We start from the raw sequence: 27799 nt of genomic DNA on the forward strand, positions 1-27799 counted from the left end.
CCTCCTCCTCTGTCTTCGCCTTCTGCTTCCACTGCGGCCCCCGCTGCCAGGTGGGAATTGCACCAGCAGCGTGCGCTTGTACTCGCGCATCTTGCGTTCACGCTCCAGTGAGGGGATTAAGGACGGTACATTGTCCTTGTAACGGGGATCCAGCAGGCGTGGCCACCCAGTAATCAGCACCTGTCATAATGTGCGAAACACGCCGGTCGTTGCGGAGACACTGCAGCATGTATTTGCTCATGTGCGCCAGGCTGCCCAGAGGCAACGAAAAGCTGTCCTCTGTGGGAGGTGTATCATCTGTGTCCTCTGTATCCCCCCAGCCACGCACCAGTAATGGCCATGAGCTGGTCTGGATGCCATCCTGCTGTGAACATGGTTCCTCCTCCTCCATGTCTTCTCCTCCTTATCCTCCACCCGCGTCATCCTCCAGAACTGTGCCCTTGCTAGACAATTGTGTACCTGGCCTTTGTTGGTGCACGAACCCACCCTCGTAGCCACTTGTGAATGACTGCCCTGAAAGCCTTGCAAATGATCCAGATTCCTCCTCCTCCTCCTGTTCCACATCCTCTTCCATCATCACCCGTAGCGTTTTTTCAAGGAGGCATAGAAGTGGGATAGTCACGCTGAGAGCGGCGTCATTGGCACTGGCCATGTTGGTGGAGTACTAAAAACAGCACACAGGTCTCGCATGGAGGCCCAGTTATTGGTGGTAAAGTGGTTCTGTTCCGCAGAGCGACTCACGCGTGCGTGCTGCAGCTGGAACTCCACTATCGCCTGCTGCTGCTCGCATAGTCTGGCCAGCATGTGCAAGGTGGAGTTCCACCTTGTGGGCACATCACATATGAGGTGGTGAGCGGGAAGGTCGAATTTACGATGCAGCGCTGCCAGGCGAGCAGCAGCAGGGTGAGAACGCCGAAAGTGCGCACAGACGGCCCGCACTTTCTGTAACAGCTGTGGCATATTGGGGTAAGTTCTCAGGAAACTCTGCACCACCAAATTCAGCACATGCGCCAGGCAAGGAATGTGCGTCAAACCGGCTAGGCCCAGAGCTGCTACGAGATTTCGCCCTTTATCGCACACCACCAGGCCCGGCTTGAGGCTCACTGACGCCAACCACTCATCTGTCTGTTGTTCCATGTCCCTCCACAACTCCTGCGCGGTGTGTGGTTTTTCCCCCAAACAGGAAAGTTTTAAAACTGCCTGCTGGCGTTTACCCATGGCTGTGCTGAAGTTGGTGGTGAATTTGTTACGCTGACTGGATGAGGAGGCGGTAGAGGATGAGGAAGCGGAGTAGAAGGAGTTAGGAACAGGAGGCAAACTGAAGCGCCCTGCAATCCTCGGTGGTGGAAGGACATGCGCCAAACTGCTATCCGCCTCAGGCCCAGCCGCCACTGCATTTACCCAGTGCGCTGTTAGGGAGATATAACGTCCCTGACCGTGCTTACTGGTCCACGTATCCGTAGTTAGGTGGACCTTGGCACAGATGGCATTGCGCAGTGCACACCTGATTTTGTCCCCCACTTGGTTGTGCAGGAAGGGATGGCTCGCCTGGAAAAGTAGTGGCGGCTGGGCACGACGTACTGTGGGACAGCCAATGCCATCAGGCTTTTAAAACTCTGCGTCTCCACCAGACGGAATGACAGCATTTCAAAGGCCAGTAATTTTTAAATGCTGGCATTCAGGGCCAGGGATCGCGGGTGGGTAGAGGGGTACTTCCTCTTACGCTCCAGTGTTTGGGAGATGGAGAGCTGAATGCTTCCATGGGACATTGTGGAGATGTTTGGTGACCCAGGTGGTAGTGTTGCTTGCCGGTCCTCCAATTGAGGGGTGGGAGGTGGCACTGTCACTACGGAGGTGGATGAAGAGGCAGAGAGGCCCGAGACCCGAATAGTTGGAAAAAGTCCGGGTTCGGGTTCGGAGTTTGGGTATGTTTTGGCGCGCTGCACGGCAGCCAATCGCCATTCGTGTTACTACTGTGACTGGGAACTGATCACAGCCATGCCTACTTATGGGCAAACCTTTTGCTGCTAGGCAAAAGTGCTACTCACTGCACCACTGTGCTGCCCTTTATTCACTTCTATCAGCCGGAAGTAAACAAACTAACCAGGAAATTTAAACATTCTCACACTGTTACATATAAGATCATGACTACATTTGTGGTTGTGGCTGCTGGCTCTAGCGAGTTCCGATCTCTACATATTCATGGGTGTGCTTGTGTCAGAAGGCCATACCTCCGACAATGTCCAGTTGATGAAGAAACATGTTAGTCGGGACCCTAACGAAGGACGCAAGTACACTATGAGCCATAGCTACTTTTCGATAATTTTTATACTAATGCTAGTTTTTATTGGAAATCCTGTAAGTACAATTTGAATAAATCCTTTGCTATTTGAGAACGTACTTTACTATGTGCGTCTCTATGTTTATTACATTGATGTATGCCTTTTTGATCGGGGAGCCAAGGTGAATGAGCACATGATTGTGTTACATGTTGTATAAACTTGGAGTTTTAAGCACAGTCCAAAAGATCTTGATGAGAGTCAATTCTTTTGCCATTTCATACTGTGGAGGAAGATAGTTCTGTGTTACAGGCTACATTGAGCAGGCTATAATTTGAGGGTCCAACTCGTCTGGTAAGGAGATTGGTTGAATATATTGTGGTGTGGTGTGTTTCTATCTTCACACGGAAGCTGGTGCGGAGCTCTCGTCTGTTCTCCTTAATCATTTGGTGTATGAACTGTCTCCAATTGCATTGGATTAGCGCTGCATTTTGATATTTTGAACAATAAAAAAAAAAAAGAGTTCTGTGAATAGGAGAACTACAAGTACTGACAGCCTTTGGGGCCGTTGGCTTGTAGCTCTCAATGAACTAAAGGGCGCTGTTAAGTTTTCTAGGTAGATCATTGAGTCTTCCTATTAGTGTGTAACTGCCAGCTCGTATGGTGTGAGCTACAAAAAAAACAGCTTACACAGACAGGCCCGGATTCACAAAGCACTTATGCTGACGTATCTCGAGATACGCCACGTAAGTATAAATATGCGCTGTCGTATCTATGCGCCGTGCCCACAAAACTAAATACGCCTGAAAATAGGCTTCATCCGATCGACGTAACTTGTCTACGCCGGCGTATCGTGGGCGCATATTTACGCTGAACGCATGTGGCGCTCCCATTGATTTTGTATTCAAATATGCAAAGAGGGAGATACGGCGATTCATGAACGTACGTGCGCCCGGTGTGCGTAAGTTCTACGTCAGGCCTAAAGTTATTCCCCATAAAGCAGGTGTAACTCAGCACCAGACGTGCACAGGTCAGCTGGACAGCAACTGCAGCAGCACCGTTACGGACGAGCTGAGCAATTACACTTGCAGGACAACACATCTGTATGTCAACATGCCAGGCAGGGCCGCCATCAGGAATTATGGGGCCCCTTACACAGCTTCAGGCATGGGCCTGGGGGGGTGCTTCCGCGAATTGAGAAAGACGAAATAAAGAAATATATATATATATATATATATATATATATATATATATATATATATATATATATATATATATATATATATATATATATATATAAAAAAGGAACTAAAAAGAATAAAAAAAGAAATTAAAAAATATCAAAAACATTTTTTTTCTTCTTCTTCTTCTTCTAAAAAAAAAAGGTGACTTGCCATCTGGGGTCCTGTGCTCACACACACCACATCCACTTCACCTTGGTTTAGCCCAAGTCCACCATGCAGGACTTTGGAGCAGCGACGCCACGCCAAGGCCCCAATGGTGTTGCTGTCCATTCATACCACATTCACACGGTCGTGGGGATAACCTCTCCCTGACGACCCAAGGTGACACGTCTTGCTGGCAGGAATGTCACCCACATTCACACACCAGTCACACTGTAGCCTGCACTACTGACCGTGTCCAGTCACTGCAAAAAAAATAAAAGGGATCATGCCATTGGCCGACATGGCATGCCCTTACTGGAGGACGGCACATACATCTATGCATGTCTCTCCAAAAAAAAAGCTCATAATCTTAGCAAACAAAAAAAAATAGCACTCATTTGCCCTGTCGTGGGCCAGGTCTGGTGCCACGGCTCTGGCTCCTCAGTTGTCTGGGGGGAGCCTCGGGTGGGGGGGTGGGGCATCAGGAGGAAGATCATCCCCTGGTCTGTCACTCCTGGCAGATGCTGGCTGCCTACCCTCCAACGCAAGGGCAATGCGGGTGAGGACAGAGTTCGTCTGCGCCTGCAACCGCAGCTGGTGTGCCACTGGTGGTGCCTGGTCTGCCTTCCCTCCGCCTTGATGGCAGCAGTGTTGGCCTGTATAGCCACTCCCAGGCTCTTCACCTGCTGCTGTGGCCTGCAGCTCCCCAATGGCCAGGGTATGTCGCTCCAGGCTGGCCTGCACATTAGAGCCCTGGTCACCAGATGGTGAGGGACCCCCTGCCACCATGTGCTGCCGCATGGCCTCCAGGGTCTGGGCTTGGTCACCCATGCAGGTCACCATAGCAGCACAGTTAGCACTCACATCCTGCAGGCTGTCAGAGATTGAGGTGCTCGGCACTGCTGCACAGTGGCTGCGGTGCCCTGCACAGCCACTGTGCATTCAGCCTGGGTCTTGGCTGAGGAGGCTAGGCTGTCTGCCACAAGGCGCAGGTCACAGGCAATAGCACCCAGGCGGGCCTGTTCCCTTCGCAAGCCCTTGTTGTAGGGATTCGGGTACAAAGCCTTCCTAGGGGCTGGAGAGGCTTGGGCCCGTCTATACGGGGTGGCCCCTGAGGGGCTTCCCCTGATGGGGTGGACCTTAAGGGGCTTCCCTTGATGGGCTTCCCCTGATGGGGGTGGCCCTTGAGGGGCTTCCCCTGATGGGGGGAGGTTGAGGAGCTTTCCATGATAGGGGGGAGGTTGAGGGGGCTTCCCCTGATGGGGGGGGGTTTGGGAGGGTCCAGGGAAGAAGTTATCCTCCTCGTGGTAGACACATTCCTCCAGATCCACATGCTCATCCTTGACTACCTCTAGAGAGGTGTGGGCACTCTCCTCCGGGAATGGCGTGGGTCGTCCAGCAGCAGACGATGGTCCCGCTCCCTCCAGCACATCTGTGGATGACACAAAGCATTCACATGTTGGTGGACCCACACACTTGTCACATGTTCCCTTGCACCCCCTTACATGCTACACACCTGATGGGGGGTAAAACACACTCACCTGTTCACCGGAGTCAAAGCCCTCCAGGCCCTCCACTTGCTCCCGCTCCAGACATCTGGCGATCACCTCCTCATCGGCAGTGAGCCTGACAGTACTGGCTGGTCCACCTCCCGTGCCCCTGGCGTGCCTCTTCACCCTGGCCAGCTTCTCTCTGACCTGACGACGCAGGTCATTGATTTTTTACCAATGTCCTTAGAGGTCATGCGACTCTGTGTGCCATGGAGGTACACATCGTACCTAGAAATGGCAGAGATCAGGATAGCCCTCTCCTCAGCTGAATTTTTTTTTCCTCCTCTCCCTCTCAGTCTCAGGAGCAGATATCACTCAGAATGCAAAAGTATCTGCACCACGGAAGACAAGCTGCTGGTGTACTTTTGCGCTCGACGGGCGCATGTCTGGGCGTATTTATGCTCTAGGCATAGGCGGTGGGCCGGCGTATCTTAGGGGTTACGCCAGGCGTTGTTGTGAGCATGCGCAGAGGTGTGCGGGACATGCGCCGTTTAAGATACGCCGGACGTAAACCACTGCGACACGCTCGGACCATCATTTGCATGGCGTCACGCCCACTTACACTTACGCTGGCCTGCGCCTTCGAAAATACCCTGGCTCATCTTGGTGAGCAATGGCTTGCTGAATGCAGTGCATGCCGCTGCGCAGGCGTAGCGTAAAAACAATACGGCGGCATAAATATGCGCCGATGTATGTGAATCCGTGTCACAATCTGTAGGAGTCCTGCATTGTACCCGCTGATCACAGGTGCAATTCTTTGCAGTTTGCAGGCTCCTAGTAAAAAAAATGCTTTTTTTTTTTTTACCTGCAACAAAGTGTGCATTTATTATTAGTTTTTTTTTTTTTTTTTAAAGGGGAGCTTTCCATCTTTCTTGGATGTAAAAAGTTGTGGTACTTCCATCATTTTCTCCACCAGCTGTTTAAAACGCACGCCTTCTAGCCCAAAAAACAGACTAAACATTGTGTTTGTTACTGTTGTAGACTGTCCTGTGGTGATGTAGGGGTGGCAGGAAACTCTTGGAAGTGTCACTTCCTGAAGAGACTTTGGTGGAGGATTACTCTTCAATGGGGCTGTTAAGTGGAACAGGCAGAGAAAGAAATGTTTGCAATCTTTTTTTACTGGCACATTTTGTATTCACACTTTTAGCCAAACAGCAGAGTAGTTTAAATAGATATTTTGTTAATCGATTACACTGGTAAGTTGTTAATAAGTTAAATCGTTCCTAGTTGGCAGCAGTTTCTGTAAACCTTGGCAAGGCAAAGGGTTGCTTTAGGCCACCTGATTCCCCTTTTAATTATACTTGAAGTTTTTGGCAATGCAGGTGGCACTGCGATTTTCTATGTGTGTGATGTTGTAATTTTAACTTTAAAGTATTTTTATATAAATCACCAAACTGGAGCCAGCAAACACAATATCATGGCGGATTTTATATATGTAAGTTATTAAAAAGACATGACAAAAGCAGGGCTGTGGTGTTTTTTCCCCACTCAGAGCGCTACTCATTCATAGTTATTATAAGGTTAGCTACGCCCCCCGCTCGCCCCTGACGCCGACGCGCTTGCCAGTTGGTCACGATCACCGCCGGGCACCAGCGATCGCTCGATACAGCACACAGCTCCCGATCCTGTCAGGGGGAGAAATGCCGGATCGTCTGTTCATGCAATGTATGAACAGCGATCAGTCATTTCCCCTAGTCAGTCCACCCCCCTTCAGTTAGAACACACCCAGGGAACATAATTAACCCCTTCCTCGCCCCCTAGTGTTAACCCCTTTCCTGCCAGTGGCATTTTTATAACACTGATCGCTATAAAAATGCCAATGGTCCCAAAAATTTGTCAAAAGTGTCCGAAGTGTCCGCCATAATGTCACAGTACCGATAAAAAATCGCTGATCGCCGCCATTACTAGTAAATAAAAATGTTTAAGAAAAATAACATAAAACTATCCCCTATTTTGTAAACACTATAACTTTTGCGCAAACCTATCAATAAACACTTATTGCGATTTTTTTTTTTTTTTTATGAAAAATATGTAGACTAATACGTATTGGCCTAAACTGAGGGAAAAACATCGTTTTTTTTTATATGGGGGATATTTATTATATTATACATTTATATTTTTTAAAAATTTACGCTCTATTTTTGTTTATAGCGCAAAAACTAAAAACCGCAGATGTGATCAAATACCACCAAAAGAAAGCTCTATTTGTGGGAAAAAAAGGACGCCAACTTTGTTTGGGAGCCACGTCGCACGACCGCGCAATTGTCAGTTAAAGCGACGCAGTGCCGAATCGCAAAAAGTGGCCTGGTCTTTGACCAGCAATATGGTTTGATCTGCTCCAAACAATAGAGGGGATTTCTATCCCCCCAGACACATGGCTAGTGGCCATAGATGTCGAAAGCTTGTATAACACGATCCCTCACGACAGAGGAATTGAAGTTGTCAGCAATATATTGAAAGACGGGTATTTTGGCCCATTCCTATAACAGTTTCATTTTGGAACTTTTGAGATTTATTTTGACTCGTAATGTTTTTTTGTTCGGATTCTCCCACTACCTCCAGGTGCAGGGGGTTGCGATGGGGACTAAGTGTGCCCCATCGTATGCCAACCTGTACCTGGGGGGGTGGGGGAAGGAACTTTTTTCTAGAGATGATCTTTCGATGTACCTGTCCCATGTCATTGCATGGTACAGGTACATCGACGACATCTTGCTTCTGTGGTCAGGCAGCAGAGACGAACATGATGAATTTATGACAGTTTTGTCAGATAATTCTTACAACTTGAAATTCACCATGGAATGCAATCAAAAATGCATCAATTTTTTGGATCTTAAAATCTATGTTGACTTGGATGGCTGCATCTATTCCTCTCTGTATCGGAAACCTTAATCAGGCAACACCATCCTTCATGCCTCTAGTGGCCATCCCTAATCCCTCATAAAAAGTATTCCTTACAGTCAGTATATACGACTTAAAAGAAATTGTGCACAAAAAAATGACTATGAGATAGCTGCAAAGAGTCTATATCATCGTCTTAGGGATAGAGGATACAGCCACAAAATCCTTAAAAAAGCTTACAATAGAGCTGCCCAGCAAAACCGACAGGAATTGATCTTCTCAACTAAAACTAAAAGCACTCTGCAACCAACTCGTGTTATTACACAGTATTCTAAACACCATTCCCAGTTTAGAGGCATTTTGGAACAATTTTGGCCATTACTTTTGGCGGACGGCACTGTTGTTAAGTATGTTCAAAATCGACCGGACATTACTTACCGACGTGCGCCCTCTTTGAGAGACCAACTGGTCCATAGTCACTACAATCCTTTTGGAAAAAAAGTTGAATCCCAAATGGGAACTTTCCCTTGCAAGAAATGCAGTATCTGTGAATTTATTTTAAGTGGTGCAACTACTCCCCTCCCGAATGGCAAGACACACTCTGTTCGTCACAGGGTTACCTGTCAAACCATTGGAGTGGTGTATTTGGCCAAATGTTTATGCGGTTGCTACTATGTAGGAAAAACTAAAAGACCTTTCTATATACTTATCAAGGACCCTGTTGACCCCATGCGCAAGCGACTTATGACGACGGCTATTAGTCGTCATGTCGGTAAGGAGCATGATTTTGCGCTCGAGATGATCAAATTCACCGCACTCGAGCATGTTCCTGAACATGCGGGAGGTGGTGGCATTGACCGCACACTTTTGCAATTGGAGACCAAGTGGATCCAATTATTGAATGCTACCCGGTATCCGGGTTTGAATGAATATATAAGTTTCAAGTCCTTTTTGTGATCTGCTTTTGCTGTAATTTCTGTTTCATTCTAGTCAATTGGCACCTATACATGTACCTCCAAGAGTCATTGCTCCACTCACTCCTTCCATCCCCCTTTTTCCCTCCGCCTCCCCTTCCCCTTTCCCTTGGTACCAACAGGGATGTGAATTGCGTGTGTAGATTGTCGCTCTGTTCTGGTTTTTATTGGAGATGACCAATTATGTACTATTTGTTATCCGTGTGTATCTTCCCTCCCCTTCCTTCCCCCCTTTTATGTTAGTTCTCTCTTGTACCTGTATGTCGGTTCTCCTTTTTTCTTCTTTCTTCTTTTTTCTATATTTATTTTTATTATTATTTTTTAAATTATATGTTTCAACTCTGTCAGGGGCTATTTAGCTTTCCCGGTTATAATATACTTGTGTAAAAATTGTGAATGGACCTTTATTATATAAAAGTAATTTTTGGAATTATTGTGCTATATAAATTGTTAACCACTTAACCACCAGCCGCCGTCATATAACGGCGGCAAGGTGGTTGCTTAACTGGGGGTCGCCGTTATTTAACGGCGCCCACCAGAAGCAGTAATGCGCGGCGCCTCGGGCGCGCACACTGAAAATTCTGTGCGCGCCGGGTCTATGAGACCCGGCGCTACACAGATCTCGGTAATTGACCGACAACCGCGGTCTTTTACCATGTGATCGCGCCGTCCAATGACGGCGCGATCACAGGTAAACAAACCGGCGTCATTTGATGACGCCGGTTCCTCCCTCCTCTCGCTGTACCGATCGGTACAGTGTGAGAGGAGAGCGCGGATGGCAGCAGCAGTGTGGGATGGATCTGTGACTATTGCAGTCAAAGATCCATCCATCCCTGCTCAGCCATCCCTGCATTAACCCCTGCAATACTCTGCCTTCCCTGTGCAATACTCTGCAATGCTCTGCCTTCCCTGCGCAATTACTCTGCAATACCCCCTGCGCAATAATCTGCAATACCCCCCGCGCAATACTCTGCAAAACCCCCGCGCAATACTCTGCAAAACCCCCGCGCGATACTCTGCAAAAACCCTGCGCGATACTCTGCAAAAACCCTGCGCGATACTCTGCAAAAACCCTGCGCGATACTCTGCAAAAAACCCGCGCGATACTCTGCAAAAACCCCGCGCGATACTCTGCAAAACCCCCGCGCGATACTCTGCAAAACCCCCGCGCGATACTCTGCAATACCCCCGCGCGATACTCTGCAATACCCCCGCGCGATACTCTGCAATACCCCCGCGCGATACTCTGCAATACCCCCGCGCGATACTCTGCAATACCCCCGCACGATACTCTGCAATACCCCCGCGCAATACTCTGCAGTACCCCCTGCCAGTACTCTGCAGTACCCCTTGCGCAATACTCTGCAGTACCCCCGCACAATACTCTGAAATACCCCCCGCGCAATACTCTGCAGTACCCCCCGCGCAATACTCTGCAGTACCCCCCGCGCAATACTCTGCAATACCCCCCGCGCAATACTCTGCAATACCCCCCGCGCAATACTCTGCAATACCCCCCACACAATACTCTGCAATACCCTCCACACAATACTCTGCAATACCCCCCACACAATACTCTGCAATACCCCCACACAATACTCTGCAATACCCCCCACACAATACTCTGCAATACCCCCCACACAATACTCTGCAATACCCCCGCACCATACTCTGCAATACCCCCGCACCAATACTTTGCAATACCCCCCGCACAATACTCTGCAATACCTCCCGCACAATACTCTGCAATACCCCCGCACAATACTCTGCAATACCCTCCGCACCATACTCTGCAATACCCTCCACACAATACTCTGCAATACCCCCCACACAATACTCTGCAATACCCACCACACAATACTCTGCAATACCCCCCACACAATACTCTGCAATACCCCCGCACCAATACTTTGCAATACCCCGGCCAATACTTTGCAATACCCCGGCCAATACTTTGCAATACCCCCGCACCAATACTTTGCAATACCCCCGCACCAATACTTTGCAATACCCCCGCACCAATACTCTGCAATACCCCGGCCAATACTCTGCAATACCCCAACACCAATACTCTGCAATACCCCAACACCAATACTTTGCAATACCCCGGCCAATACTCTGCAATACCCAGAAAATACTCTGGGGAAAAAAATGTGTTTTAACCACTTCCCGCCCACGTCATATGAGGTCCTTGACTTTGTGCAGGGATATCTAAATGATGCCTGCAGCTACAGGCATCATTCAGATATCATTTTTTTCAGCCAGCGATTCTCTACACCATAAGAATGATCATGGCGGCTGTTCCGCCTCTTGATCGTTCTTACGGGAGGCAAAAGTGGATGTCCCCACTCCCTTCGCCCTCCGGTGCTTCTTCTGACTCACCGCTGCGATCGAAGCCAGGATCGTTTTTTTTTTTTGTTTTTTTTCAGGCTTCCCAGCCTAGAGGTGAGATGTGGGGTCTTATTGACCCCACATCTCACTGTAAAGAGGACCTGTCATGCTATATTCCTATTACAAGGGATGTTTCCATTCCTTGTAATTGGAATAAAAGTGATCAAAACCATTTATTTTTGGGGAAAAACGTGTCAAACTAAAATAAATAAAGTAAAATGATCAATAAAAATAAAAAATAAATATTTAAAGCGCCCCTGTTCCCGCGTGCTCGTATACAGAAGCGAATGTGCACGTAAGTCCCGCCCACATATGAAAACGGTGTTCAAACCACACATGTGGGGTATCGCTGCGAACGTTAGAGCGAGAGCAATCATTTTGGCCCCAGACCTCCTCTGTAACTAAAAACATGTAACCAGTAAAAACATTTAAAACGTCGCCTATGGGGATTTTTAAGTAGCGAAGTTTGGCACCATTCCACAAGCGTGTGCAATATTGAAGGGTGACATGTTGGGTATCTATTTACTCGGCGTAACTTCATCTTTCATATTATGCAAAAACATTGGGCTAACTTTAATGTTTTTTTTTTTAAAAAGCACAAAACTGTTTTATTTCCCAAAAAAATGTGTTCGAAAAATTGCTGTGCAAATACCATGCGCGATAAAAAGTTGCAACGACCGCCATTGTATTCTCTAGGGCAGGGATCCTCAAACTACGGCCCTCCAGCTGTTGCGGAACTACACATCCCATGAGGCATTGTAAAACTCCAACATTCACAGACATGACTAGGCATGATGGGAAGTGTAGTTCCTGAACAACTGGAGGGCCATAGTTTGAAGACCACTGCTCTAGGGTCTTTGCTAAAAAAGCATATATAATGTTTTGGGGTTCTATGTAATTTTCTAGCAAATAAATGATGATTTTTACATGTAGGAGAGAAATGTCAGAACTGGTCTGGGTGCTCCAGAACGCCTGATGGTGCTCCCTGCATGTTGGGCCTCTGTATGTGGCCACGCTGTGTAAAAGTCTCACACATGTGGTATCGCCATACTCGGGAGGAATAGCAGAATGTGTTTTGGGGTGTATTTTGTGGTATGAATATGCTGTGTGCGAGAAATAACCTGCTAATATGAAACTTTTGTGGAAAAAAAATAAAAATAAAAAAAACCTTGATTTTGCAAAGAATTGTGGGAAAAAATTACAACTTCAAAAAACTCACCATGCCTCTTTCTAAATACCTTGGAATGTCTTCTTTCCAAAAAGGGGTCATTTAGGGGGTATTTGTACTTTTCTGGCATGTTAGGGTCTCAAGAAATGAGAGAGGCTGTCAGCACATCAGGTGTGATCAAATTGATAAATTTTCAGTAATTGGTACCATAGCTTGTAGACCCTATAACTTTCACCCAGACTAAATAATAACCCAATTTTTTTTTTTTAACCAAAGATATGTAGCAGTATACATTTTAGGCCAAATTTATGAAGAAAATTTCATTTTTTGCAAAATTTTATAATAGAAATGAAAAAAAAATCATTTTTTTACAAAATTTTCGTTCTTTTTTCATTATTAGCGGAAAAAATAAAAACCGCAGAGGTGATCAAATACCACCAAAAGAAAGCTCTATTTGTGGGAAAAAAAGGACAAAAATTTCATTTGGTTACAGTGTTGTATGACTGAGTTATTGTCATTCAAAATGTGAGAGCACCGAAAGCTGAAAATTGGTCTGGTTATTAAGGGTGTTTAAGTGCCCAGTTGTCAAGTGGTTAAATAAACTATCTATGTATATTCATGTTGAAATTTTCACATAAAATGTTTATCTCTTTTTTTCTCTGACTGAGGAACTGTGCGCTGCCCTGCCATCTTGTGGCCAACAAATAGCTGACACCCCAATATCCAGTCATTTGGGAATCCCTCTGATTGGTTGCTTTCTGGTCCCCTTGGTCTCTGGCAATTGCCTCTGATGCCTTTCACCGTTGTCCCCTGCTGTGGTCACTAGGGGCGCTATCTGCTTGGCCATATGGACACACAAGGGCCTCTTTTTGAGTGCCCACCTTTTGCATTGGTGCATCTTCGCCGTTCTTCCATCTGCCCAATTGCCGCTGGTCCCTACTAGCCCTGTGTGCTTGGGAATCCCCCTCTTTTTATTGTCTCTGGGGATTCCTGGCACGCACGTCTGTCCTGATTCCATTGTGGATGACTGATCCCCGCCCACCATCCGCGTCACGATATGATGACGCCTGGGGATTCTGGGTGTTGTAGGCTAGGCGGTTTTTTGGCCTCTGGCGCATGCGCCGTTATGCTGCATGTGTCCTCGCACGCCCGATGACGTCAGACGCTCGGGCGTGCGGGGGGGGGGTATATAAGGAGCCAGCGCTTCCCATCATGTCTGCTGCACTGAACCGAGGCACAGCTCCCACGACCTGCACATCCAGGTAAACTGCCATTACCATGCCTCACTATATGGGGGCCCGCCCTGCTTGATCTTTTAATTGTCTAGCACTGCTCTCTTTATGGCCATTTTACACTCTGGCTGCTCTATGCTTTTTCTATGTACACTTCCTGTCTTTATTATCTGCTGTAAAGATCAACCCCTAGTGGTGACTGGTGTGATTTATTTTCATACCTAAATACAATGTAAAAAATAGTAAAAAAATTATCTTTTCTTATTATTTATTTATATATTTTCTATAAATGAAAAATTCTATTTTCTCCTTTTTTGAAGAGTGTGTGATCGGGCATATCTCCTCCTTTCAGTGACTAAATAAGACGAGGCTCTTTGGCTGTGTTGTGCGTCAGAGCTTTGCCTTATGCAGTAAGTGTAATTTCTTTTCTCTTTAGTAATTTATTAACTTATTTACCTGTTTGGAACTTGATACTCATTAGGTGCTATCTGTTCCCTTTAGCTTGGTCCCCTAATTCCCTCCCTATGGTCAGGCATCTGCCCTTACGCAGCACGGGTACTGCGGTGAGGTGTGTCTCTAGCCCTTGTGGGTTGAGCTGTTCTCGGGGTCACCCAGGATCGGTGTCAGTCTTCACTTTTATCCGGGATGTCAGGTCAGCGTACAGCCTCTTCAAAGAAGTATTATGTGTATTATGTTGTTTAAATACATAAAGTGATTGTATTATGTATAAAATCCTTACTTGCTGTTTTCTATCTTGCTCAGAGCTGGTTACATAATTCTGGTCGCTTTCAGAACCCCTGAAGAAGCCGACAACGGCGAAATATATTGGGTCAAGTAACATCTCAAATCGACCAGTTGCTTAACTTTGGGGAATTCCAGCACCCCAAAAAAACATCCGATTTTTGATACAATTGTTTTTAAAATCATGTATTGTGTATTGTATGAAATCAATTTTTTTTTGATATATATTTTTTTTAATAAATTACTATAAAATTTCATTACCTATAATTTACTTTATTAAGCACCGTCAACATCCCATTCCTCCCTTTGTTTTCAGTTAAGTGATTAACATAGGCACATGTATTCTGCATAGTAAGCTACAGACAATATCATCTTTTGACCGCATAAGTACCACAACCTATTCATCTGTTGTAACCTGTCATCTGCTGTAACCCGATGTTCGAAATAAAAGCACCTCTGCGAATAGAATCGGTACTTGGTGAGTTCAAGCTATATGATGAGGATTGTCCTCAGTGATTATATCTGCTTATACAGGCCAGGCATACAAGTCTCACAAGGGATAGATCGCTTCACAACAATCGGAGTCAGAATATTAATGATATAACTATTGGAATTAAGAGCTCAATTTCAGTGTTTGCTGACGATACCAAATTATGGAGGTTGGAGTATGGAGGGTGTGCCAAGGTTATTAACCACTTCAATACAGGGCATTTTCACCCACTTTCCTGCCCAGACCAATTTTTAGCATTCAGCGCTGTAACATTTTGAAAGACAATTGCGCCGTCATACTACACTGTACCCATATGACATTTTTATATTTTTTTATCCCTACAAATAGAGCTTTCTTTTGGTGGTATTTGATCACCTCTGCGGGTTTCATTTTTTGCGCGATAAACAAAAAAAGAGCGACAATTTTGAAAAAAAACACAACATTTTTAACTTTTTGCTACAATAAATATCCCAATTTAAAAAAAAAATCCTCAGTTTAGGCCAATATGTATTCTTCTACATATTTTTGGTAAAAAAAGAAAATCGCAATAAGCGTATATTAATTGGTTTGTGCAAAAGTTATAGCGCCTACAAAATAGGGGAAATATTTATGGCATTTTTTAATTTATTGTTTTACTAGTAATGATGGCAATATGCTATTTTCATTGTGACTGTGACATTTCAGGGGGCAGATCGGACACTTTTGACACTATTTTGGGACCATTGACATTTATACAGTAATCAGTGCTTTAAAGGGGTTGTAAAGTTGTTGTTTTTTTTTTAAATAACAAACATGTTATACTTACCTCCACTATTCAGCTCGTTTTGCACAGAGTGGCCCCGAACCTGGTCTTCTGGGGTCCCTCGGCAGCTGTCTCGTCTCCCCCCGCAAGGACACAACACCTTAATGTGAGCAAGCTCGCATGGTGTTGAGTTCCTACGGGCGCATAGGATGAATTAAGGTGAAAAAACATTTACCTTTACAACCCCTTTAAATATGCACTGATTACTGTGTAAATATCACTGGCAGGGAAGGAGTTAACACTAGGGGCGATCAAGGGGTTAAATGTGTTACCTAGGGAGTGATTCTAACTGTGGGGGGATGGGACTGACTTGGTGAGGAGATCGATCGGTGTTCCTATATACTAGGAACACACGATCTGTCTCTCCTCTCCCCTGACAGGACGTGGATCTGTGTGTTTACACATACAGATCCATGTTCCTTCCCTGTGACGAGCAAGCGCGCCCCCTATACCACCGGCTAGCCGAGCCCGTCATATGATCCCACCTGCGAATGTCATATGACAATACGTGGGTAATGAAGTGGTTAATGAAATAACCTTGGCACAGGATACATAAACAGGGAGTTGGGTGGCAACATGGCAGATGAAATTCAATAATGAGAAATTTAAAGTTATCCACTTGGGTGTCAAAAGTTTGTATGCAAAATACTTTAGGAGGGGCTCACCAGGAGAAATAAGTGATGGGAAAGGATCTGGGGGTGCTTGTAGATCACAGACTTAGCAATATCATGCAACACCAAGCTACAGCTAACAAAGCTAGCAAATTACTGCATTAAAAAAAGGGAATACGATTAAGATATACTGTAAATCAATAGTTCCTCCCCTTTCCAAATTGGTAGTTCTGCCTTATCTTATGAATATGCAGGTCAGTTTTGGTCAACAATCCCCAAGAAAGATGTTGTTGAATTAGAGTTTCAACTAAGGGCAACATAATTACTAAAGGTAGATGTTTCACAAGAAAGGGACATTTTTCACGTTGTAGGAGAGGTTGGCAATTCTTAAATAAAACAAATCATCTAATGCACTAGTATAAAATTCTAGAAAACTTTATATCCCCTGGAGAAGCATTCAACCAAAGAGAACAAATGTTTTACATAGTGTACTAGTGGAACCCCTTCAACTCCATTGTGAACACAGCGGATCTACAGACAGTACTGCATACAGGGTGGCTACATCACCTGCAGAAAACAAGGATGACTATCATATTTATATTCAATTACTATATATATATAAATGTCCTCTCCCGGAATGCACAGTAGCAAGAACACTCCCATTGGGCTGTTTCTGGGGAAAGAATATTCAATGCACTTCAGCTTGCTGTATTTCTCACACCAGCCTGTGGTAACAGTGACACCTACTGGCAACAGTAGGAAATGTGCACAACACAACCAAGTTGGAACAGAAGCTAATTAAACTTTGTACAATCAATCTGAGCTATTTACAGTTCAGACAATACTAAATTTACCACATAGTACCAGTTCCTTCGGAACAGGGCGCTACACTATATATATAATGTGTAGCGCCCTGTTCTTAAGGAACTGGTACTATGTGGTAAATTTAGTATTGTCTGAACTGTAAATAGCTCAGATTGATTGTTCAAAGTTTAATTAGCTTCTGTTCCAACTTGGTTGTGTTGTGCGCATTTCCCACTGTGGCCAGTAGGTGTCACTGTTACCACAGGCTGGTGTGAGAAATACAGCAAGCTGAAGTGCATTGAATATTCTTTCCCCAGAAACAGCCCAATGGGAGTGTTCTTGCTACTGTGCATTCCGGGAGAGGACATTTAAGGGGCAGAAGCCATGTGGTCTCTTTCTCTGACCTCATGGCCCTGCTGGCCTGAGGATGTGCTAATTTTCTCTTTACCTCTGGGCCTGCTGGACCGAGGCTGTGTTACTGCGAGTAGGCCCAGAAGCCTGTCTGGGGCCTACTAATCTGGAGGTGGTCCTGGCTGTCTTGCCTGCATGGAAGAAGTCATCAAACTGAGAAGATCCAGGGGAGGACTCTTGCTGGAGAAAACCGGGCTGAAAGCTGGTTTCTCAGGAAGGGGTCTGGTGACTCGTTTGGAGGACGCACCTAAACTGATCTACCCTTACAGAACTGCCGGATGGCTTAAAGGTTCTGGTACTGTGCAGCTGTTCTGTAACCAACTAACTGCTGCTTACAAAATCCTGTGGCAGAGGATTATCCAGGCGTTTTACTGATCGCTAAGTCTGTGGCAGAGACTTGTCCGTGCATCATACCGGCACCCGTGATCAGTCGTGACACAGCGAGATCCCAGCTCTTTGAGGGAAAAAATTACTGATCGTGTGTTCATACAAAGTATCTGTCATTTCCCCTAGTGAGTCCCATCCCCCTTCAGTTAGAACACAGAGAGGGAACACCCTTAAATTAAATTATTAAATATATACGCTTATTGGGATTTTTTTTTTTTTTTTTATCAAAAATATGTAGAAGAATACATATCAGCCTAAACTGAGGAAAACATTTTTTTTTTTTTTTATTTTTTTTTAAATGTGGGATATTTATTATAGAAAAAAGTAAAAGATATTGGGGGTTCTTTATGAAAGGCAAATCCACTTTGCACTACAAGTGCAAACTACAAGCGCAAAGTGCACTTGAAATTGCACTTGAAGTGCAGTCGCTGTAGATCCGAGGGGGACATGCAAGGAAAATAAAAAACAGCATTTTAACTTGCACATGATTGGATGATAAAATCAGCAATCATGTGCAAGCTAAAATGCTGTTTTTTATCTTCCTTGCATGTCCCCCTCGGATCTACAGCGACTGCACTTCCAAGTGCACTTTCAGTGCAATTTCAAGTGCACTTTGCATTTGTAGTTTGCACTTGTAGTGCAAAGTGGATTTGCCTTTCGTAAATAACCCCCATTGTGTTTTTTTTCAAAATTGTCGCTGTTCTTTTGTTTATAGCACAAAAATAAACTGCAGAGGTGATCAAATACCACCAAAAGATAGAAAAATACGCAAATTTTGTTTGGGTAAAATGTCGCACGACCGCGCAATTGTCAGTTAAAGCGACGCAGTGCCAAATTGTAAAACGTGCTCTGGTCGGGAAGGGGGTAAAATCTTCCGGGGCTGAAGTGTTAAATAAATGCTGCAAAGTCACTTTTTTTCCCCCTACGGCTTAATTTCTATTATAAGAAAGTCCAGAAAAATCTTATGATCTATAGAAATGTAATAAAATAAATAAGCAGCTCCTTCGTCAGATTTAGGCCTGTGTTTTTATCTATAGGTACTTTTTCAGATGATGTTTGTATCAACAGCAGTCTGCTGGGCTATTGCTAGACCCAATTTATTAGCTTCTATACATATGTCTAGCTGTTGTAGGCTGACGTGCTTTCAAAATAGGACAAACATTTCCTTCCTGCTCCCATTTCTTTTCTCCCAGGCTTTGAAACAGTTGACTCACACATCTTTCCTGTAGGCTTTTCTAATATAATGGTTTGTGTGTTACTTTAGAAAGATGACGATTAATTGGAACGTACCATTTATAATCACGTATTGGAGACATGAGCTTCCTCATTAGCTCCTGGTACACATTGTTTTGTTGTTTTAGGTCTTGGTTACATTATTATACGCTGACATTAGACTGATAGGATCTTAGCGGACAGGGTCATATTGCTGCACTCAGATGTCACTTGGGACTGGCCAGTGACAAACATCTACTATTTGGCTCATAGAACACACACGTCTTTAGATACGTCTTCCCTCGGTATAGATGAAAAAAAATGTGGTTTGCTTTCTTTTCTCTTATTGGCAGCTTAGTAGTTAATGGATAATGGCCTGTCTACCTGCAAGGTTTCCTTTCCATCCTTTGCTTCCTCTTATTATAAATCTGCCCTGTGGGTTTCTTGCTTTTTGAAGAAAATTTGCCAGGAAGTAGATTTTGCACAGGTCTCATTAAATATGGAATCTCGAGGGAAGAGTACGTGTTAACTGCTTATCATATCTGGGCCTGACTGTGCCGTCCTTCCCCTACAATGTACTCAGTATTAGCTCAGCATTATTCTCTGAAGAAAATGAAATTTCGATATAGACACTTTTATACCAAGAATATCACTGTTTCAGTGCGCTTACAGCAGAACATTAGTTTTTACGAGAAATATTTTATTATTGTACAAGGGCCAGTATCACTAATGACAGGTTATGTTATCTGAGATTAAAGAACAGGACATTTATTCCTGATATGTACTACTTCCAGAACACGCCGTACAAGAAATATACTGAGCTGAATGGCTAAATAGGTACAATATTTTTCAAGAGTGCTGCTGGTGTGTTTAATGTGATTGTAAAATATGACTCAACTAACAAGAAGAAATTATATTAAAATGACTTTCAGGTAATAGCTACAATAATTTAAAACAAGCATTATAGCTTTCCTTTAACCACTCCAGAAGATTTTACCCCCTTTATGACCAGGCCAAGTTTTGCTTTTTAGCACTGCGCAAATTTGACTGGTAATTGCGCAGTCCCAAATTAAATTGATATCCTTTTTTCTCACAAATAGAGCTTTCTTTTAGTGGTATTTGATGACTACTGTGTTTTAAGGTTTGCGATATAAACGAAAAAAGACCCAGAATTGAGAAAGAAAAATATTTTCTACATTCTGATATAATGCAAATCCAATAAAAAAATGTAACCACTTACGGATCGCCCGCCGTCCGTTATATGTCGGCTGTTTAAAGAGAGATATTGTTGTTATGTTAGCAGCTAGCTACCATAACCCTGATATCCTCTTCTTTAGCAGGCAGCACGCTTTCAGATAAGTGGTCTCTGTGGCGGATTCATCATAAGATCACTTTTAGTGGCAGCGGGAGAGGGCCCCCCTTCCCGCATCTCTTCGGTGCCCTCCGCCGCCTACCAGAGGTCGCTCCTGTGTGTGGTATGGAGCTGTGTGAGGGGAAAAAGGCCCCCACCCGTCTCCATACCATTGCAGGGAGAAAGCAACGTCAAAACATCACTTGCGCCCATTGGTCTTAAAGATCCCACCATTTTTTTTTAAACAACATTTTATTTATTTTTTTGCATAATATAGTATTGTCTTTTTGACCCCAAATCTCTAAATATTTAAGAGGTCCTGTCATGATTCTTTTTTATTACAATGGATTTTTACATTCTTTGTTATAGGAATAAAAGTGACACTTTTTTTTTAAAGGAACAGTGTAAAATGTCAAACTATAATTCAAAAAAGTGCAGCGCTACAAGATTAACTCATATAATAAAGAAGGGTTAATAAAGTGAAAACCCCAAAGAGGTTCCGTAAAAAATTCAGTGAAATCAAACAGAAAAAACTTGTGCAAAGTCCCATCCAAATAATAACACAGAAAGTCCATCTATCTTTCAAGATGTTGCAAAAGCAAGTTCCACAAAATTGAAAAGTGTCACCAATCTTCCCAAACAATTCGTGTTTTACCAAAACACCCAGTGATGTGGTGATGTGGTAACCTGCTTACCAGAGAGCTATGACTGCGAATCGCAGTCTCACCAAGCCTAGTGATATTGGTCTCCCCACAGACCAGTCAGGATACAACCGCCAATACTCCAAGGATAACAGAATTGAAGAGAAAGATCTGTTCTTGGGCAGCCATGGATGACTTTGGTTTGTCTTTCAGAACCAATGTAGAAATATGGCCAGTAAAACGTTGTCACCTCCTTTCTTGGCTCTGAAATCCCAAATGTCATCAGTTTTACCTCAGGATGAGCCTCTGGTGAGGATTTCCCTCTTCCTGCTCAGCACAGGTGTGTTCATCAGAGGCAGCTCACCAGAGCCATACTGATTACTCTACCTGTACTGGGGGCCATTCACCAAATTCAAAACAACAATGCTTAAAAAGTGATCACAGTACAAGATTAAGAGGGCAATAAGTGGAGTGGTGTACCAAGCCCTGTGATCACTTTTTAAGCATTGTTGGCTTTTATTCAAATAAGCCCACATTTGACCTGCACTATCAGAGCACCCCTCCTTTTTTCTTCTTCCTTCCATGTTGTGGCAAATTAAGAGTTTTTTTCTGAAGTTTTCTCTATTGTGTTATCCGCAAATCCTGAAAGGGATTCCAACATTGGAGGTTGTTTTTACATCGCTTGAGGACCGTATGGATACCCAGTGAATCCGATATATCTCCTAACAAGTGTCTTCAGTCGTGGTTTGTCAGGTCCATGGGCCACATCTATGATCTCCATCATCTAGAGCAGTGGTTCTCAACCTGGGGGTCAAATGGCAGTTTGCCAGGGGTCACCAAATCCTGGGCTGTTCCTGAAGCCCGCACCACTCTTCCAGCCTTTTTGCGGAAGCCCAGCTGGGCTGTCCCTGGAGCCTGTGGCCACCCACTTGGCCTTTTCGCAGCCGCCCATTCAGTTCACGGCATGGGGTGGGGGGCAGAGACTAGAGGTCAGCTGACTGGTGAGGAATGTGAAGTGGGAGGGGCTGGGGAGACCCTATCTCCTGATTAAAAGCATAGGTGACCTTGATCAAGAGCACCTAAGTTGGCTGATCAGAACTCAGCCCAGTGCTGCCTCTGATCCCACCCCCCCACCAGCACTGCCACTCATCCCAACTTCCCGCCAGCACAGCCACTCATCCCATTCCCCCCACCAAGGAGTAAGAGAAGGAAAAAAAATTGAGAATACATGGAAGGGAGAGGAAAAGAGGGTGAGGAACAAAGAATAAGAGAAAGAACAAGAAAGACAGAGAGAGGGATGGGGGGGGGGGGGAACAAGAAATGAGGATAGAGAGAAAGGAAAAAAGAGTGATACATCCCAAAATGTTCCATAAGGGGTTTTACTGTACGAGTGGAAGGGACTCAGCGAGCTTTAAATGTCCGAGGAGCGAAAATTACTTGTCTTGCCTTGTCTGCCGACAACCCACGCTACGAAAACAATTTTACTGTTGGGGGTCCCCACAACATGGGAAATTTTATCAAGGGGTCACGGCACTAGTAAGGTTGAGAACCACTGATCTAGAGTCTTCAGACAAGCTGATGTGACTTGCCGTTTGGATTTCATATGCTCTAACGATCTGCTTGATAGGTAGATCTACCAGTTCCAGTAAGAGTATTCTACCTTCCCTTACTCTTCTGAAAGCAAATGAGAGGAAGAAAACTGGATAGCCGCACTCCAAATCACTTAAAATAAGTGGTCTTTTTATTTTTCAACTGTACATACAGTCACTGCAACCCACAACACACAGTATGGCCGACGCGTTTCGCACTTACAATGAGTGCTTAGTCAAGCCATGACTAAGCACTCATTGTAAGTGCGAAACGCGTCGGCCATACTGTGTGTTGTGGGTTGCAGTGACTGTATGTACAGTTGAAAAATAAAAAGACCACTTATTTTAAGTGATTTGGAGTGCGGCTATCCAGTTTTCTTCCTCTCATTTGCTATCATCAGCATTGCCAGCACCTTGATGGTTCAACAACCCTTGACTACTAACAAGGCTCACCTGGTGCGGTGAGAAATTTATCTGTACTCTTCTGAAAGAAGGTTTATGTGATGACCTATACCGTTACACGCCTGGTTTCATCATTTTATTCCATTGCCATTTGAATGGACATTCATGTGGACTTATCCATTTATATACACATTTATATCACTTTGGGGCTTATCCCACTTTGTGCGATTTGGTCCCTCTTAATATCATGTTACAGTTGGTGTATTCTTAGTTGCTTTTTGTTATGCATATACCATGTTACTACTTTTAATAATTTTTGTTTATTAATGAAACACATTTTCTACTATACTATTGTTAGTGTAAGTGTCTATAAAGTCCAATCCCAAGGGGAATTTGGTTCTCTGTCACCAGTGAAACTTATACAGTGAATAGTGCTAATAATACACACTGTCAATATACAAATGACACTGGCTGGGAATGGGTTAACATCTAGGGCAGTCAAAGGGTTAAATGTGTGCCCAACAATGTTTAGTGTGTTTATCGTGTGATGATTTTCCTAAAAACAGCACATCACTGCTGTCTGTACAGAGCCCTGGGTTTACCAACCCAGGGCTCTCTTCAGTGTTTCGTTCAGCCGATCAGCAGGTCCTGGCCATAAATCATTGGCTGAGACCCACTAATTGGCTTGCGCTGCAGCAAATGACAGCACAGTCTTCCGGGTCCAAGCTGCGAAATACAGATTACATAATTGTGCCTGTACAGTACGAGCCGACCTGCCGCAGTAAATGTACTGCGGTGGGTTGGCTAACAGTTAAAGGACCACTATCAGGAAAAATATTGTATTCTATATGCAATTTATATATAGTACTAGCTGAATACCCGTTGCCCGGTCTTCCTATCTTAACCTTTTGGGGAGGAAAATCATAGTAATATAAATATACCCATCTTTTATATAAGGGTGTAGGTAAGGGTTAATTTAACTGTCATATATTTTTATTTGGCATATAAGTAATATGTGTACCAGGTATTATTGAAATATCTCCAGGCTAACAGAAGTTATATGGAAACATACATTTCCCATTGATTTGCATGGGACTTTAAACAAAAACCCCGACCCTCACAAATGGGGGTAGTTAAGGGATAAATTAACTATCCTATAGTTTAAGTGGACATATAAGTAACATGTGACCAAGTGTTATCGAAATATCTACAGCCGTTTGGAAGTTATGAAGTAACATGTATTTCCCATAGAGTTGAATGGGACTTTAAAGAAAACTCCCGACCATGGCAAATGGGGGTGGGTAAGGGTTAAACCACCTATCCTATGTTTGTTGCTGACATATAAGTAACATGTGTGCCAGGTTTCATGTTAATATCTTTAGCCGTTTGGACGTGATGCTGGAACATACATACACACACACACGTTGAGTTTTATATATATAGATAGATGTAATGAAAGTGTTCGATATATCAATATGTATTTTATTACAAAAAATAAATAAAAAATATTACTGTGCAGGTGATAATAGCCTAAGTCAAATAAAGCTGCTTGCAGTAGTATCACAACAAAACCAATTGTGCCAAAACATACATAAAAATTGCAGTGCTAAATAAAAAAAGTTCAAAGTAAAGTGCATAGTGACCGATGAAAAGAAAGTCTGTTTAAAGCGGGGGTTCACCCTATAAACCCAAAAAAATAAAAAAAAATTCTTCTACCATAAAATCAGGCATTGTAGCGCGAGCTACAGTATGCCTGTCCCGATTTTTTTATCCCCGTACTCACCGTGTACTCGTACATCGAAGATACCGACTCCCCTCGGGGGAATGGGCGTGCCTATGGAGACGGAGGATGATTGACGGCCGGCTCTGGCGCGTCACGCTTCTCCGGAAATAGCCGAAATAGGCTTGGCTCTTCACGGCGCCTGCGCATAGCCTGTGCGCAGGCGCCGTGAAGAGCCGAGACCTACTCCGGCTGTCTTCGGGGAGAGTGACGTGCCAGGGCCGGCCGTCAATCATCCTCCCTCTCCATAGGCACGCCCATTCCCCGCCGGAGCCGAAATCTATAATGTACGAGTACACAGTGAGTACGGGGGTAAAGAAATCGGGACAGGCATACTGTAGCTCGCGCTACAATGCCTGTCTCGATGGTAAAATCGTGTCACTGAGGGTGAACCACCGCTTTAAAGTAATATTGAAAGAAATATGATTGTTTAGATGAATATTCACCTGGTGCACCTCCACCATGATAATGAACAGAGCTTACCAGACTCCATGTTATAGAAGTCTAGACAAGCGTTTAAATAAAGATCCAGCACCCAAGGCAAATCCCTCAGTGGTTAGACCGGAAAGGAAGGTAACATGGCTGGCCAAACAAACCCCTGGTGTTCCTCAGACGTGACCAATAAGGAAGAAAAAGGTTGTCCACATAGTGTAAACTTTTATTTTGAGAAAAGGTTACTAAACACTTACAGCAATCCAGTGAATAGTCAGTGGTTAAAATGGTATTTCCCAGGTTAAAAATTACTTGTATTCAAGCTCAATTGGCCTTGTTAATTCAGACATAGACTACGTCCTACACGTTTTGTCATAAGTGACATCACCAATGATTTTATTTTATTAGCAAATGTTTGTAAATCAATGAAAGGGTCATTTCTGGAGTAAGTATAGATTTTTAATTGTTGCATTTTGTGCAAGTAAAATTTTTCATATAAAAGTTCTATTTTGAGTATGTATTATGGATTAAATGTTACATTTATTGAGATTATTATCAGTGAGAGAAGGAGGTCAGGAAATCTTTGACACCTGAAATGAAATATCATTATTAAAGTATAACTAAAGGCAAAACATGTTTTATTTAGTTTTGGATAGAGTGGAGAGGGGTTTGAACCCGTCAGTTTGCATTGCTTTCTGTGTCCCCGTTGGGGAGATTTACTTTCTCTGAGTGTCCTGTCTACTATTATCATTGAAAGTGAAAGTAAAAAAGAAAGGACACGTTTGGTTGTCCCCAGTAGAGTAAGAGAGGGGGAATCTTTCAATGAGGACACTGATTCTGATGACCTGGGAACCTCCATGGATTAATCTGCAGGGATTTCCTCTCACATCCTGTTTTGGCTATGGGACCGGAAGGGAAACAATACTGACAGGGTATATAACTTCCATTTACTATATCCCAAATTTTTTTATTTTAAAATGATTCTAAAGGCTGAAGGTTTATTATCCTAATACATTCTATGTCATCATCGTTTCAAGTAACTATTAAGAAGTATAATCACCAGAATATTTTCTATTAGATAAGTGAATTATTGGTAAATGGCAAGAGGCAAGGATATGCATCCTATAATATAGATCCAGCTCTTTTACGCAATCAGGGCTGGATTACGAGAATCATTGGCCCGGTGCTGAGGATTTTGGTGGGCCATAAGGGACTTGTGTCAATGTGTGCCCTGAGGTAAAAGGACGCAGCTGCGCAGGTATAATACTACGAAAACCTTGCATTTGATTTGCCAGCTTCTGTAAAGGTGGTGCGTTGGCTTGCGCCCTCAGGTGAAAAGGCGCAGCCTCAGGTTCAATGCTATGGAAGCCAAGAGCCCTGCATTGGCATGCATGGTGCACACTGAGGTGAGGTGAAGGGGGGCAGCCCTGACACAACACTACGAAAGCTGAATACCAGGTTTACATTAGGACTGCCCATCTGACACTATTTTTAATCTCACCACTTGGCCCAGGTGGTGGGTGCATAATGCAGGGCTGGTCATGGGAGCTCCCTCCCCTGTCGGCCCATTGTTTTCCATGCGCAGCTTGTTGTATTTTATTTGGCAGCTAGGCCTATATTAAGGCAGGGGCCTGGAGCTCCAGCTCCAATAGCCCCTACATTATTCCGGCCCTGCACATAATGTATACAGAGTTAATCCAGATACATAGAAATGTGGGCACTTTAGCATGCATTGCATTAGGATGCTCATTTATTTTAATGTGCTGCATGGTAGTGCATTACTAAACATTGTATTGCACTGGAACACAGTAGCTTTGATTTAGTGCCTTTAGAAATGAATGGCACCACAACCTGGTGACCGTGTTACAACACAAGGGTGTAAAGCCATCCTCAGGCATGGGATGTCTTACAGGTTGCTGCTCTATTTGGCTTTTTACACTGTCCTATTCAATCAGCCCCTTAATCTCTGTACCTTGTTCTTTTTATTTTGTAGCCTTCATATTTATAAAACAAATAGTGTGACAGTGTTATTCATCTTTAAGAGCAAGATGCTTTTTGTTACAGACCATAGATGACAAGTTATATAAAGGTTTGTATTTTATTCTTGTCAGGAACTTTATTGGTCTCACTTAGGAGGGACAGTCGGGGACATTTGAATGTTATTGCCAATCCTAGTCCTAATGAGTGTTCCACAACATTTGATACTTTTATGGTGATGTTGCATCAAGTCAAACAGAAAATGCATGTTGGAGCAGAGACCCTGGAGCAACACACCATGAAACAGGCTCATATAAAGACAGCGCTCATTGACAGGTGAGCGTGATTTTAC

This window comes from Rana temporaria, chromosome 2 (assembly GCF_905171775.1).
Source record: "Rana temporaria chromosome 2, aRanTem1.1, whole genome shotgun sequence".
Classification (NCBI taxonomy): Eukaryota; Metazoa; Chordata; class Amphibia; order Anura; family Ranidae; genus Rana; species Rana temporaria.